Source organism: Mustelus asterias, chromosome 7 (genome assembly GCF_964213995.1).
Source record: "Mustelus asterias chromosome 7, sMusAst1.hap1.1, whole genome shotgun sequence".
NCBI lineage: Eukaryota > Metazoa > Chordata > Chondrichthyes > Carcharhiniformes > Triakidae > Mustelus > Mustelus asterias.
In genome coordinates, this window is record NC_135807.1 from 77,038,329 (window position 1) to 77,052,767 (window position 14,439).

Consider the following 14,439-nt stretch of genomic DNA (forward strand, 5'->3'; position numbering starts at 1 on the left):
AAACTAATGCACCTGTGACCTTGAGACACTGGTGGCTAGCAAACTGGCTAACACGACCAATATCCCTTGCAATAACTTAAAGGGACCATAGCGCATGGTGCCCTAGCAGTTGGAGACTGGCTGCAGGTTTTCGTGTCCAGTGCCTGAGCCACAAATATCCAACAGTTATCCAATTCTTCAAGCCGCCTCCTTCCGCTGCTGCTCCTGAAATTCGGACTTCTCAAATATAATTCCAGTACATTGCCGTTTCCACACATCTCTATCATTAACCCAGACGTTCTGCACATGTATGTGCCTTTTCCCTCTATCAGCAAAGATACCAATACTCTTTGTTTAACTGGAGTGAGACTGGGGGAGAGAGGCTTAGCAGGAGTGCTGAGAGTAAGCTAAGAAGTGATTTAATTATTTATTTATTCATTTAAGGGTATTCCTAGTATATTTCGCGGGCTTTTTTCAGGGTTTTGAATTGAGGAAGTGAGGTCAGCTGAAGGGGATTCTGGGAGGTTGAGTCTTAGTATAAAAGGCAGTTACTTGGGGGGTTCGCCGGGAGCATAAAAAGCCGTCTGCACTATACAGCGGGCAGCGTCGGGAGCGGGCAGTGGAGTGAGTGGGTAGCAGAGTGTGCACTATAAGGGCTTTGGCTCACAGGGCTTGGGCTGAAAGGGCGAGGCAAGGCTAGTTATTTTTTACTCAACCCTATAAAGGATAAGGGCAGGTATGAGTGATCGGCCAGTTCAGTACTTCCGATGTGGGATGTGGGAGTTCCTGCAAACACCTAGCTTCCCAGAGGTTCACATATGTGCCAGGTGCGTGGAACTGCAGCTCTTGAGGGACCGTGTCAGGGAATTGGAGCTGCAGATCGCTGACCTTAGCCTAGTCAGGGAAAATGGGAGAAAAATTGACAGCAGTTATAGGCAACTCGCTACACCGGGGCATCGGGAGAATGACACGTGGGTCACAGTTAGGAGGAGTAAAGGGCAGAAGGGTAAAGTACAAGGGAGGACTCCAGAGGTGTCTCAAAATAGGAAGGGCTTGGTGACAGGTGTGAGAGGGGAGGGGAGTGGACAGTTAGAAGAGGGGTCACCTGTGGTTGTCCCACTCCAAAACAGGTACATTGTTTTAGATAGTGTGGAGGAGTGTGCCTCTCCAGGGGTAAGACACAGTGACCAGGTCACTGGCACACAGTCAGGCTCTGTGGCCCGGAAAGGGAAGAGAGAGGTTAGGAGAGCGATAGTGGTGGGGGATGCGTCAGTTAGAGGCACAGACAGGCGATTCTGTGGGGGCGAACGGGACTCCAGGATGGTAGTCTGCCTACCTGGTGCTGGGGTCACGGATGTCTCCGAGCGGATAGGAGGCATACTAAAAGGGGAAGATAAAGAAACGGATGTCATTATACACATTGGTGGAAATGACGTAGATAGGAAGAATAGGGGGATCCTAAGAGAGCAATTCAGGGAGTTGGGAAATAGGTTAAAAAGTAGGGTCACTAGGGTGGCCATCTCTGGGCTGCTCCCAATGCCTCGTGTCAGTGAGGCTAAGAATAGGGAGTTGGTTCAAATGAATGCCTGGCTAAAGGACTGGTCCAGGAGGGAGGGCTTTATTTTCATAGACCAATGGGAGGTTTTCAGGAGAGGATGGCACCTGTACAAGAGGGAGGGGTCACAACTAAGTTGGAAGGGCACAAATATCCTGGCTGGGAGCTTTGCGAATGCAGTTCGGGGGGGTTTAAACTAGTATGGCAGGGGGGTGGGGATCAAACTATTAGGTCTATAGATGTGTGGTGGCTGGGGACGAGCTTGGGGCTGGGACAAGGCTGGCAAAGAAGAAGAGCACTCTGGGGGAGGACGACCTCACTGAGCCTGGGGGTCTGGAGTGCTTATACTTCAATGCAAGGAGCGTAGCAGGTAAAACAGACGAACTTGGGGCCTTAATGCGCACGAGGAATTTGGATGTGGTTGCGGTGACAGAGACTTGGTTGAAAGAGGGACAGGACTGGCAGCTGAATATTCCAGGGTACAAGTGTTTTAGGCGAGACAGAGGAGGGGCCAAAAGAGGTGGGGGAGTAGCGGTATTGGTTGGAGAGCATATTACAGCGGTGCAGAGGGAGGACAATTCGGAGGAGTCGTGTAGCGAGTCACTCTGGGTGGAGCTTAGAAACAGGAAAGGCGCAGTCACTATGTTGGGGGTGTACTACAGGCCCCCCAACAGCCCAAGGGAAGTGGAAGAATGGATATGTCAGGAGTTACTGGATAGGTGCAGGAAATATAGGGTTGTTGTAGTGGGAGACTTCAATTTCCCTGGTATAGACTGGAAATCGCTGAGGGCAGGGACTCTGGATGGGGAGGAATTTGTAAAATGTGTACAGGAGGGTTCGTTGGAACAATATGTGGACAGCCCGACTAGAGAGGGGGCTATACTGGACCTGGTACTGGGGAATGAGCCCGGTCAGGTCTTCAAAGTTTTGGTTGGGGAACATGTGGCAAATAGTGACCACAATTCTGTTAGCTTTAGGATAGTGATGGAAAAGGATGAGTGGTGTCCCAAGGGTAAGGTGTTGGATTGGGGGAAGGCTAACTTTATTGGGATCAGGCAGAAATTGGCAGCTCTTGATTGGGAGAGGCTGTTTGAGGGTAAATCCACATCTGGTATGTGGCAGTCTTTTAAGGAACGGTTGTTAGGGCTACAGGACAAGCATGTGCCTGTAAAAAAGAAGGATAGGAAGGGTAGGATTAGAGAACCGTGGATAACCAGGGAAATTGAGGGACTGGTCAAAAGGAAAAGAGAGGCGTATGTTAGGTCCAATCAGCTAAAAACGGAGGGAGCTCTGGAGGAGTACAATGAAAGTAGGAAAATACTCAAACGGGGAATTAGAAGAGCAAAAAGGGGTCACGAAATGTTCTTGGCAGACAGGATTAAGGAGAATCCCAAGGCATTTTATTAATACGTTAGGAACAAAAGGGTTGTTAGGGAAAAAATCGGACCTCTCAGGGACAAAAGTGGGGACTTATGCTTGGAGCCCAAAGAGGTAGGGGAGATCCTAAATGAATACTTTGCGTCGGTATTCACTAAGGAGAGGGATGTGTTGACTGGGAGTGTCTCGGAGGGGAGTGTTGAACCGTTGGAGAAAATCTCCATTACAAAGGAGGAAGTGTTAGGTTTGTTAGAGAATATAAAGACTGACAAATCCCCAGGGCCTGATGGAATCTATCCAAGGCTGCTCAGGGAGACGAGAGGTGAAATCGTTGGGCCTCTGACGCAAATCTTTGTCTCGTCACTGGACGCAGGTGAGGTCCCAGAGGATTGGAGGATAGCCAATGTGGTCCCGTTATTTAAGAAGGGTAGGAAGGATAACCCGGGTAATTATAGGCCGGTGAGCTTGACGTCCGTGGTGGGGAAGTTGTTGGAGAAGATTCTTAAAGATAGGATGTATGCGCATTTAGAAAGGAATAAACTCATTAACGATAGTCAACATGGTTTTGTGAGAGGGAGGTCATGCCTCACTAACCTGGTGGTGTTTTTTGAAGAAGTGACCAAAATGGTTGACGAAGGAAGGGCCGTGGATGTTGTCTATATGGACTTTAGTAAAGCGTTTGACAAAGTCCCTCATGGTAGGCTAGTGAAAAAGGTTGGATCCCATGGGATAAAGGGGGAGGTGGCTAGATGGGTGGAGAACTGGCTTGGTCATAGAAGACAGAGGGTGGTAGTGGAAGGGTCTTTTTCCGGCTGGAGGCCTGTGACTAGTGGTGTACCGCAGGGCTCTGTATTGGGACCTCTGCTGTTTGTGATTTATATAAATGGTCTGGAAGAAGGAGTAACTGGGGTGATCAGTAAGTTTGCGGACGACACAAAACTGGCAGGACTTGCAGATAGTGAGGAACATTGTCAGAGGCTACAGAAGGATATAGATAGGCTGGAAATTTGGGCAAGGAAATGGCAGATGGAGTTCAATCCTGATAAATGCGAAGTGATGCATTTTGGTGGGAATAATGTAGGGAGGAGCTACACGATAAATGGAAGAACCATAAAGGGTGTAGAGACGCAGAGGGACCTGGGTGTGCAAGTCCACAGATCTTTGAAGGTGACGTCACAGGTGGAGAAGGTGGTGAAGAAGGCATATGGCATGCTTGCCTTTATAGGACGGGGCATAGAGTATAAAAGTTGGGGTCTGATGTTGCAGATGTATAGAACGTTGGTTCGGCCGCATTTGGAATACTGCGTCCAGTTCTGGTCGCCACACTACCAGAAGGACGTGGAGGCTTTGGAGAGAGTACAGAGGAGGTTTACCAGGATGTTGCCTGGTATGGAGGGGCTTAGTTATGAGGAGAGATTGGGGAAACTGGGGTTGTTCTCCTTGGAAAGACGGAGGATGAGGGGAGACTTAATAGAGGTGTATAAAATTATGAAAGGCATAGATAGGGTGAACGGTGGGAAGCTTTTCCCCGGGTCGGTGGTGACGTTCACGAGGGGTCATAGGTTCAAGGTGAAGGGGGGGAGGTTTAACACAGATATCAGAAGGACATATTTCACACAGAGGGTCGTGGGGGCCTGGAATGTGTTGCCGGGCAAGGTGGTGGAGGCGGACACACTGGGAACGTTTAAGACTTATCTAGACAGCTATATGAACGGAGTGGGAATGGAGGGATACAAAAGAGTGGTCTAGTTTGGACCAGGGAGCGGCGCGGGCTAATTGTTCCTTGTTTCTCGTTTCAAGGCTTCATTCTATGATCATCTTGCTGGTGCCAGTACAGAGCGAGACTGCGGATAGTTGGGAACCTGTCTCGGGGGCAGGGAATTCATATGGTGTTCGTGGAAGTGGAAATGACTAGGGTTGGGAAGCATTTTCCGATCAGGGCCATTGTGATCTCCTGGACTCGTATCGATCGCCTCAGGGGGTCGGAGAGGAATTTCCCAGATTTTTCTTTCCCCATATTGGCCCTGGGGTTTTTCACTATGGGTTTTCGCCTCTCCCTGGAGATCACATGGTCTGGAATGGGGAGGTGGGGGTGAGTTAATAGGTTGTAATGAACAAAGCATCGTAGCTGTGAGGGACAGCTCGGTGGATAGGATATTGGTATGTAGATAGGCTGGGAAATTGGGCGGGGATCCTGGATTCAGGATTCAATCCTGGACCGGGGAGCGGCGCGGGCTTGGAGGGCCGAAGGGCCTGTTCCTGTGCTGTATTGTTCTTTGTCTTTGTCTTTGTCTTTATATCCCATAAAATAATTGAACCATACCATTTATAATTGACACTTTAATCTTCAATTCTATTCTATTATTGCCATAGAAGTTCAGCAATATTGATATGTTGCTTGTCAGAAATCATGGAATGGGTCATTTAAAACAAAAATACTGCCAAAAGCTTACACCCATATCAGGTAATAATACCCTCATTTTTTAACATGCTTGCCAAGGCGATTTTGTTTTATTCATTTGTGGGACATAGGCATCGCTGGCAGGCCAGCATTTATTGCACATCCCTAGTCCGTCTTGAACTGAGTGACTTACTAGGTCATTTCAGAGGGTAGTTGAGAGTCAACCACATTGCTTTGGCTCTGGAGTAGCATGTAGACCAGACCAGGTAAGGACGACAGATTTCTTTCCCTAAAGAACATTAGTGAACCAAATGGGTTTTTCCGACAATCGACAATTGTGGTAGTATACCTGCCTGGTACGCAAGGCTCCCATCACACGGATACATTCATAAAATTGGTCCTCCCAATGCTGAAATCTATTATTAAGGGTCTACACTGAGAGCTGTGAGTGAGGTTGTTTTTAGGGCTTATTTCAATCTAAAGTCTAGGCTTTTCTTTTTTTTTCTTTAATTTAGCAACTAAATAAAAATTACTCAAGTTGAGAAGTTAAGTTTCATTCCAGCTTTAAAATGGATATACAAGTTCCCTGAGAGCCACTGCAGCTAATTAATTAGGTAACTGGCTTAAACTGGTTTGCAGAAGCTTGAATCAGTTGTTTTTCAGAAAGAATGGTAACAGGCCTTCCTTGGGGTTACTTCATCAGCACAGAGTGTAAAATGGGAGTTTAATGAGTGAGGGAGTTCAGAAAGAGAGGTGCACCTTTTTCTAACTTTTTTTTCAGCCTCAGTTCTTACTTTGGTACAGGGAAGAAGCTGATTGATAATTAATTTATTTATTCTAATTGTAATACATAGTTTTTAAAGTTATAGTATGGCAGGTCAGCTTGGCCCAGTGGAATGTACATCCTGCAGTATGTGGGAAGTCAGGGATGCACCATGTGTCCTAGATCAACACATCTGGAGGAAGTAACACTGGCTGCACGACCTTGAACTCCAGGTTTTGGAACTCAAATGGTGACTGGAGTCACAGTTGTGCATTTGTGTACCTGAGGACATCATAGATAGCACATTTAGGGAGGTGGTCACATTACAGGTTAAGAGCATGCAGGCAGAAAGGGAATGTGTGACTGCGAGGCAGTCTAAGAGAGCCATGCGGCCAGAGCCAAGCCTCTGGCACCACGGTTGGTTCTGCTGATTAGGAAGGAAAGAAAAATGGGAAGAGCAATAGCGATAGGGGATTTGATAGCCATGGGGATCAGATAGGTGTCTCTACGACAGTAAATGTGACTCCAGGATGATGTGTTGCCTCCCTGGTGTCAGGTTCAAGAATGTCATGGAGCGGCTGCAGGACTTCCTTCTGGAAGAGGGTGAATAACCAGATGTCATGGTCCACATTGGTACCAATGACATTGGTAGGAAGACAGCCGAGGTCCTTAAAGCAGATTTTACGGAGTTAGGAAGGAAATTAAAAAGCTGGACTTCAAGAGCAATAATTTTGGATTACACCAAGTGACCTGTGCTAGTGAACATAGGAATAGGAGGATTGAGTGATTGAACACATGGTTGGAGAATTGCTGTAGAAGGGAGTGCATCACATTTCTGAGGCATTGGGACCGGTGCTGGGTGCTGGTTGAAACCTAAACAAGTTGGACTGGTTACACCTAAACAGCAATGGGACTAATATCCTCACAGGAAGGTATGCTGGTGCTGTTGGGGAGGGTTTAAACTCACTGTCAGACGTATGGGAATCTGAGGAGTAGCTCAAATTGGAAGGAAGTAAAGCTGGTAATGGGAAATAGAAAAGTGACAAACAAAATGAAAAGGCAGGTGGAACAAAGGCCAGCATCAACTCGGCTTAAAATGCAGGATAATGTCAAAAGGTTAACATAAAGTGCATGAATGGATGCAGTATTTGCAACAAAGTAGAAGATTTAAAAGCACAAAAAGAGGTAAATGAGTACATTCTAATTGACATTATGGAAACATGGCTGCAGGGTGACCAGGACTGGAAACTGAATATTAAGGGGTATTCGATATTTAGGAAGGACAAGCAAGAAGGAAAAGGAAGTGGTGTTGTGCTGATTAGAAGGGACGAGATCAGTACATTAGTTATGGAGGATCTCGGATTAGAAGGATAAAATGCGGCATATTTTTGGGTGGAGTTAAGAAACAGCAAAGGCAGCAAACATTGGTAGGAATTGTTTACAGGCCACCAAATAGTAATGGTGTTGTGGTGCATGGTATTACTCAGGAGATTAAAAAAGCATGTAGCACGGGTAATTCAGTAATCATGGGTGACTTCAATCTGCATACAGACTGGGTAAACCAAATGAGGACTAATGGAGGATGAGTTTCCAGAATATGTTAGGAATGGTTTTCCAGAGCAGTATGTTGAGGAACTGGCCAAAGAACAGGCTGTTCTAGATTCAATATTATGTAATGAAAAAGGGCTTATTAATAATCGAGTTGTAAAATAACCTTCAGGGATTAATGAGCATAATATGATTGAATTTTACATTATGTTTGAAAGTGAGGTAGTTCAATGTGAAACCAGGGTGTTAAATTTGAACAACGGAAATTATGAAGTTATAAGGGGCAAATTGGCTGAGGTGGATTGGGGGAAAATACATCAAAGGGATGATGGCACAAAGGCAATGGATAGTCTTTAAATAATTATTACATTGTTTACAGCAGCTAACATTTCTTTGAAGCACCAAATCCCACAAAGAAAAGTCAGTCAACCGTGGCTAATAAAGGAAATTGAGAATTGTATAAGATTAAAAGAAAAGATTTATGAAATTGCCAGAAACAGGATTCTGAGGATTGGGAGGATTTTAGAATACAGCAAAGACGGAACAAGAAACTGATAAAGAAAGGGAGAATAGAATATGAATGCAAACAAGCAAAAAACATAAAAACAGACTGTAAAAGCTCCTGTAGGTCTGTGAAAAGAAAACCTTTGGCCAAGACAAATGTGTGTCCATTCCACCTAGAGATTCACCCACCTCTGCCGTCACCTCCATGCGGCAATCATCAGAGCACCACATTTAAAGGCCGCCCCAACGCACACCAGCCACATTTCGCAAGTCGCTGGGAGACGACAACAAAAATCCACCCCCAATTTTTCGGACATCCCCCCTGGAGAGACTGTTCAGAGAATGTTCAAGGCCCAACATGATAGTGCTGACACTCCAACGTAACAGGGTCAACACAGCTAGGGTGGGGGCTGCCATAGAGACCATGGTGCAAGATCTGCAGGGCATTTAAAGTTTCTTAAGTTAAAGGTTTAAAGTATATTTATCACTGTCACAAGTAGGCTTACATTAACGCTGCAATGAAGTTACTGTGAAAATCCCCTAGTTGCCACACTCCGGCACCTGTTCGTGTACACTGAGGAAGAATTTAGCATGGGCAATGCACCTCACCAGCACATCTTTCAGATTGTGGAAGGAAACCAGAGCACCTGGTGGAAACTCATACAGACACAGGGAGAATGTGCAGACTCTGCACAGACAGTGGCCCAAGCCGGGAATCAAACCCATGGTCCCTGGTGATGTGAGACAGCAGTGCCATCATACCAACTTTGCACTCCATGCTCTCTATGGTACAGGAACTTGCTGGAATCCATCAGGGCCAAAGGTAGAGGATGATGGGGCTTCTCAAGTTCACTCCAGATGCCCCTCTATCCCAAGGAGGAAACTAGGGGCTCTTCCACACCCACAGGGAGGAGTGCACACCCTGATGCCATCCACCATGTGACTTGTGTCCTGCCCATCTGAACCCCCTTTTCCAGTGAAGGAAACAGCCAGGGTCTCCAAGTCTTAGCCATCCAGACAATGCCACCAAGATGATCACAGCCACCATCTCTGCTTTAGGTGTTGGGGATACACCAAGACATAGCGGCAGGGTTAGAAAGGTTAAGGAGCTCTAGTTGCACAGCATGGACACAGGTGTACATAACATTTACCTCTGTACATAATCAGTCTGTATCATAGTACATGTTTATATCTCATAGGGAATGAGGATGTACCGGGCTAGTGTCACACATTCCAGTCATTGTCAATGTGTACTCTCTGTAACTTTAAGGTTCAGCTGCTCCCCATCCTATCACCTTCTGCTCCGGTGACACTGAACCTCAAGGGTTTGGCTCATGATGGATGCTGTAGGATCAGGAGAGGTGAAGCCTTCCTCACTGCACAGCCATGATATGACCCTAGTCATTGAGAGCAAGCTGGAATATTGTCAGGGTCCATAGTCTTTGCAGTGTCCAGTGCCTTCAGCCTATTACATGGGGTGAATCGAATTGGCTGAAGACTGACATCTGTGATGCTGGGGGGCTCCAGTGGAGGCTGAGATGGATCATTCACTCAGCACCTCTGGTTGTAGATTGTTGCGAATGCTTCAGCCTTATATTTTGCACAGATGTATTGGGCTCCTCCATCATTGAGGATGACGATATTTGTGGAGCTTCCTCCTCCAGTGAGTTGTTTACTTGTCCACCACCATTCACGACTGGATTTGGTAGGACTGCAGAACTTCGATTTGATCCTTTGTTTGTGGCATTGTTTAGCTATGTTTATTACTTGCTGTTTATGCAAGTAATCCTGTATTGTAGCTTCACCAGGCTGACACCTCATTTAGGTGTGCCTGGTGTTGCTCTAGACATGTCCTCCTGTACTCTCCATTGAACCAGGGTTGATCCCCTGGCTTGATGGTAATGGTGGAGAAGGTGCTGGGCCATGAAGTTGCAGATTGTGGTTGAGTATAATTCCGCTGCTGCTGATGGCTCACAGCGTCTCATGAATGCCCAGTCTTTAGTTGTTACATCTGTTCAAAGTCTATCCCATTGAGCATGGTGGTAGTGCCACACAACACGATGGACGGTAGCCTGAACCAGACTAACATTTAATCCTTCCCACCCCAAGAACATCCTTGCCACCCTTGGTGCTTCCTCTAAGTGGTGTTCGATATGGAGGAGTACTGATTCATGAGCTGAGGGAGGGCAGTACATGATAATCAACAGGAGGTTTCCTTGCTCATGTCTGACCTGGTACCACGAGACTTCATGAGGTCCAGAATTGATGTTGATGTCTCGCAGGGCAACTCCCGCCCAACTGTATATCACTGTGCTGCCACCTCTGCTGGGTCAGTTCTGCAGGTGAGACAGGACATACCTAGGAGTGGTAATGGTGGTGTCTGGGACATTATCTGTAAGGTATGATTCCGTGAGTATAACTATGTCAGGCTGCTGCTTGACTAGTTTATGAGACAACTCTCCCAATTTTGGCACAAGCCTCGAGATGTTAGTAAGGAGGACTTTGCTGGATTCGCCTATTGTCGTTTCCGGTGCCTAGGTCGATACTGGGTGGTCTGTCCAGTTTCGTTCCTTTGTGTTTTTTCGTAGTGGTTAAATACAACTAAGTGGCCATTTCAGAGGGCATTTCAGAATCAACCACATTCAACCACATTGCTGTGGATCTGAAGTCACATATAGGCCAGACCAGCTAAGGATGACAGCTTTCCTTCCAAAAGGGCATTAACGAAGCAGGTGTGTTTTTAATAGTTTCATGGTTATCATTAGACTTCTAATTTCAGGGATCCGATTTTCCCGAAAGAAACAAAGTGCTCACCGGGTGGAAATATGGGAGTTTTTCCCACCCATTTTTTGGGTGAGCTTAGTGGAATGAATTTCCAGCACTCTGTGCATCACAGAGTCCGATTTACGCCAGTGGGGTGTGGGAGAGGATAATCCCCCCCGAGAGGCTGGCATCGGACTGCAGGGGGGGCTAGTGCGCAAGGGCTGATCTCCCAGTATACTGGGAGATCAGTTGACAAGTGTTTCTGTCCCCCATTGCTGGCCTCCTGATTGCCAGCCTCCCAATTGCCGGCACCGACGCCCCCCCCACCCCCTGACGATGACAGGCCTCCGAGCTGCAGCCCACCAGCAGCCCCCACTCCCAATATAGAATTCCCCCATTCCCTGCTGTCTGGCCCCAGCCACTCAGGCCATGCCTCTTGGCACTGCCCGGTGCCCATTGGGCACTGCCAGTGTGCCAGCCTGGCACTGTGCAAGAGGCACCCACTGCCCCGACCTCCTGGGCGGATCTTGATGACCTCTGGTCCCACCAGTGAGGCCATTGTGCCTGGTCCCCATTGATGGGGACCATACGTGATTCCCGTTGGTATGGACCTCCATCGGTGGGAGCAGAAACTTTAGTGAGTCCAGACATTCAGTCCCGGGCTCGCTAAATAGATGGAGATTCTGATTTCCATATGGTAATCAGCCTCATGTTATTCCTTGGCACGAAGCCGATTATGTCCGGCTGGTCCCGAATCCCATTTTCCCTCCTGCCTCCCGCTGAAATTTCCCAGCTCACTGTGTTACCCGAACAGCGCAGCAGGTTAGGAAAATTGCACCCCATATGTTTCATTGAATTTAAATTCCACCATGTACCATGGTCGGATTTGAATCCTGGGTCTCTGGATTAATGGTCCAGAGACAATCCCACTGCGCTACCACCTCCCTACGATACTCAGCCGTTTGGAAATCAGGTTAAATGCTGAGCATCAATCAGTGACACTCACACACACATGGTGCTTGAGTGGGCATAATTGCATGACTAGTTTGACTCCAGGCATGTCAATGGAGTTATAGCTGAATAGTCTCAGTTGCAATGGGGCAATGATCACTGACATACCTTTCCATTACCTTGTCAACATGCTGCGTCCAGTAACCCCCCCTCCCATCCCCCTCAGATTTGAATGGAACCTGTCAGTGCATGATGACTATCTACCCTCCCACTGCAGTGCGCCAGGCTTCCCTTCCCTCTCTGAGGCCTTCCCAAGAAGCCTGTGACCCAGCAGCAGAAGTCATCCTCAGGATGGGTGGCACAGTGACACAGTGGTTAGCACTGATGCCTCACATCACCAGGGACCCAGGTTCAATTCTGACTGTGTGGAGTTTGCATGTTCTCCCTGTGTCTGCATGGCTTTCCTCCAGCTGCTCCAGTTTCCTCCTCCAGTCCAGAGATGTGCAGGTTAGGTTGATTTGCTGTGCTATATTGTCCCTTAATGTCAGGGGGATTAACAGGGTAAATATGTGTGGATACGGGGATTGTTGTTGATGCAGGCTCGATGGGCCAAATGGACTCCTTCTGCACTGAATGCATTCTATTCTATGAAATGGTGCTTTTCACATTTGACAGTCTTCCCCCCCCCCCCCCCCCGCCCCCACCTGTAGCCTGAAATCCTCCCCCTGGTGGCCTGAGTCTTCTTCCCAAAACGTTTCAAATAGGCCCCTGCTACACTTCTAGTGTTACCATGGTCTCTCTCCACTTTTGCCCTGCATTCTGACATCATGATGTGGAGATGCCGGCGTTGGACTGGGGTAAACACAGTAAGAAGTTTAACAACACCAGGTTAAAGTCCAACAGGTTTATTTGGTAGCAAAAGCCACACATCATGCCACAGGATGGATTTTTGAGGGGGGGGGGGTGGGGGTGGGGGGTATGGATTTGGCTCATGGAGCTGATAATGAAATGCAAATTTATTATAATGAGGATCTCAACATTGAATGGTGGGAAATGCTGTTCTTCAGTGACAGGAGGGGGGGATGTTTGTAGCAAGCTTTCACATTGACAGGAAATGCAACTTTGACCTCAATATTTTCTGCTCCTGTCACCGAACCCACCTGACGATGTCTGTCTTCACAAAGGAAGGTGCAAGTAATCTCCCAGACTTGGGGACTAGGGAGAATGAGGAATTGAAGAAAATTAGTATTAATAAGGTTGTATTGGAGAAATTAATGGGACTGAAGGTTGATAAGTCCCCAGGCCCTGATATTCTACATCCCAGTGTGTTGAAAGAGGTCACTGTGGAGATAGTGGATGCATTGGTGATCATTTTCCAAAATTCTATAGATTCTGGAATAGTTCCTGAAGATTTGAAGTTAGCAAATGTCACCACACTATTTAAGAAGGGCAACAGAAAGAATACAGGAACTACAGAACTGTTGGACTTCAGCAAGGCTTTTGATAAGGTCTCCCATGCAAGACTTCTCGAGAAAGTGAGAGGGCATGGGATCCAAGGGGCTGTTGCCTTGTGGATCCAGAACTGGCTTGCCTGCAGAAGGCAGAGAGTGGTTGTAGATGGGTCTTTTTCTGAATGGAGGTCGGTCACCAGTGGAGTGCCCCAGCGATCTGTTCTGGGACCCTTGCTGTTTGTCATTTTCATAAATGACCTGGATGAGGAAGTGGAGGGATGGGTTGGTAAGTTTGCCGACGACACGAAGGTTGGTGGTGTTGTGGATAGGTTGGAGGGATGTCAGAAGCTGCAGCATGACATAGATAGGATGCAAGACTGGGCAGAGAAGTGGCAGATGGACTTCAACCCAGATAAATGTGTAGTGGTCCATTTTGGCAGGTCAAATGGGATGAAAGAGTATAATATCAAGGGTAAGATTCTTAGCAGTGTAGAGGATCAGAAGGACCTTGGAGTCCGGGTCCATAGGACTCTTAATTCAGCCTCGCGGATAGAGGAGGTGGTTAAGAAGGCGTATGGTGTGCTGGCCTTCATCAATCGAGGGATTGAGTTTAGGAGTCGGGAGATAATGATGCAGCTTTATAAGACCCTCGTCAGACCCCACTTGGAGTACTGTGCTCAGTTCTGGTCGCCTCATTACAGGGAGGGATGTGGAAATGATTGAAAGGGTGCAGAGAAGATTTACAAGGATGTTGCCTGGTTTGGTTGGCATGCCTTATGAGGATAGGTTGAGGGAGCTCGGTCTTTTCTCCTTGGAGAGACGAAGGATGAGAGGTGACCTGATAGAGGTGTACAAGATGTTGAGAGGTATAGATCGGGTGGATTCTCGGAGGCTTTTTCCCAGGACTTAAATGGCTGCTACGAGAGGACACAGGTTTAAGGTGCTGGGGAGTAGGTACAGAGGAGATGTCAGGGGTAAGTTTTTCACTCAGAGGGTGGTGGGTGAGTGGAATCGGCTGCCGTCAGTGGTGGTGGAGGCAAACTCGATAGAGTCTTTTAAGAGACTCCTGGATGAGTACATGGGACTTAATAGGATTGAGGGTTATAGGTAAGCCTATATATAAGCCTAGGTAGGTAGGGACATGACC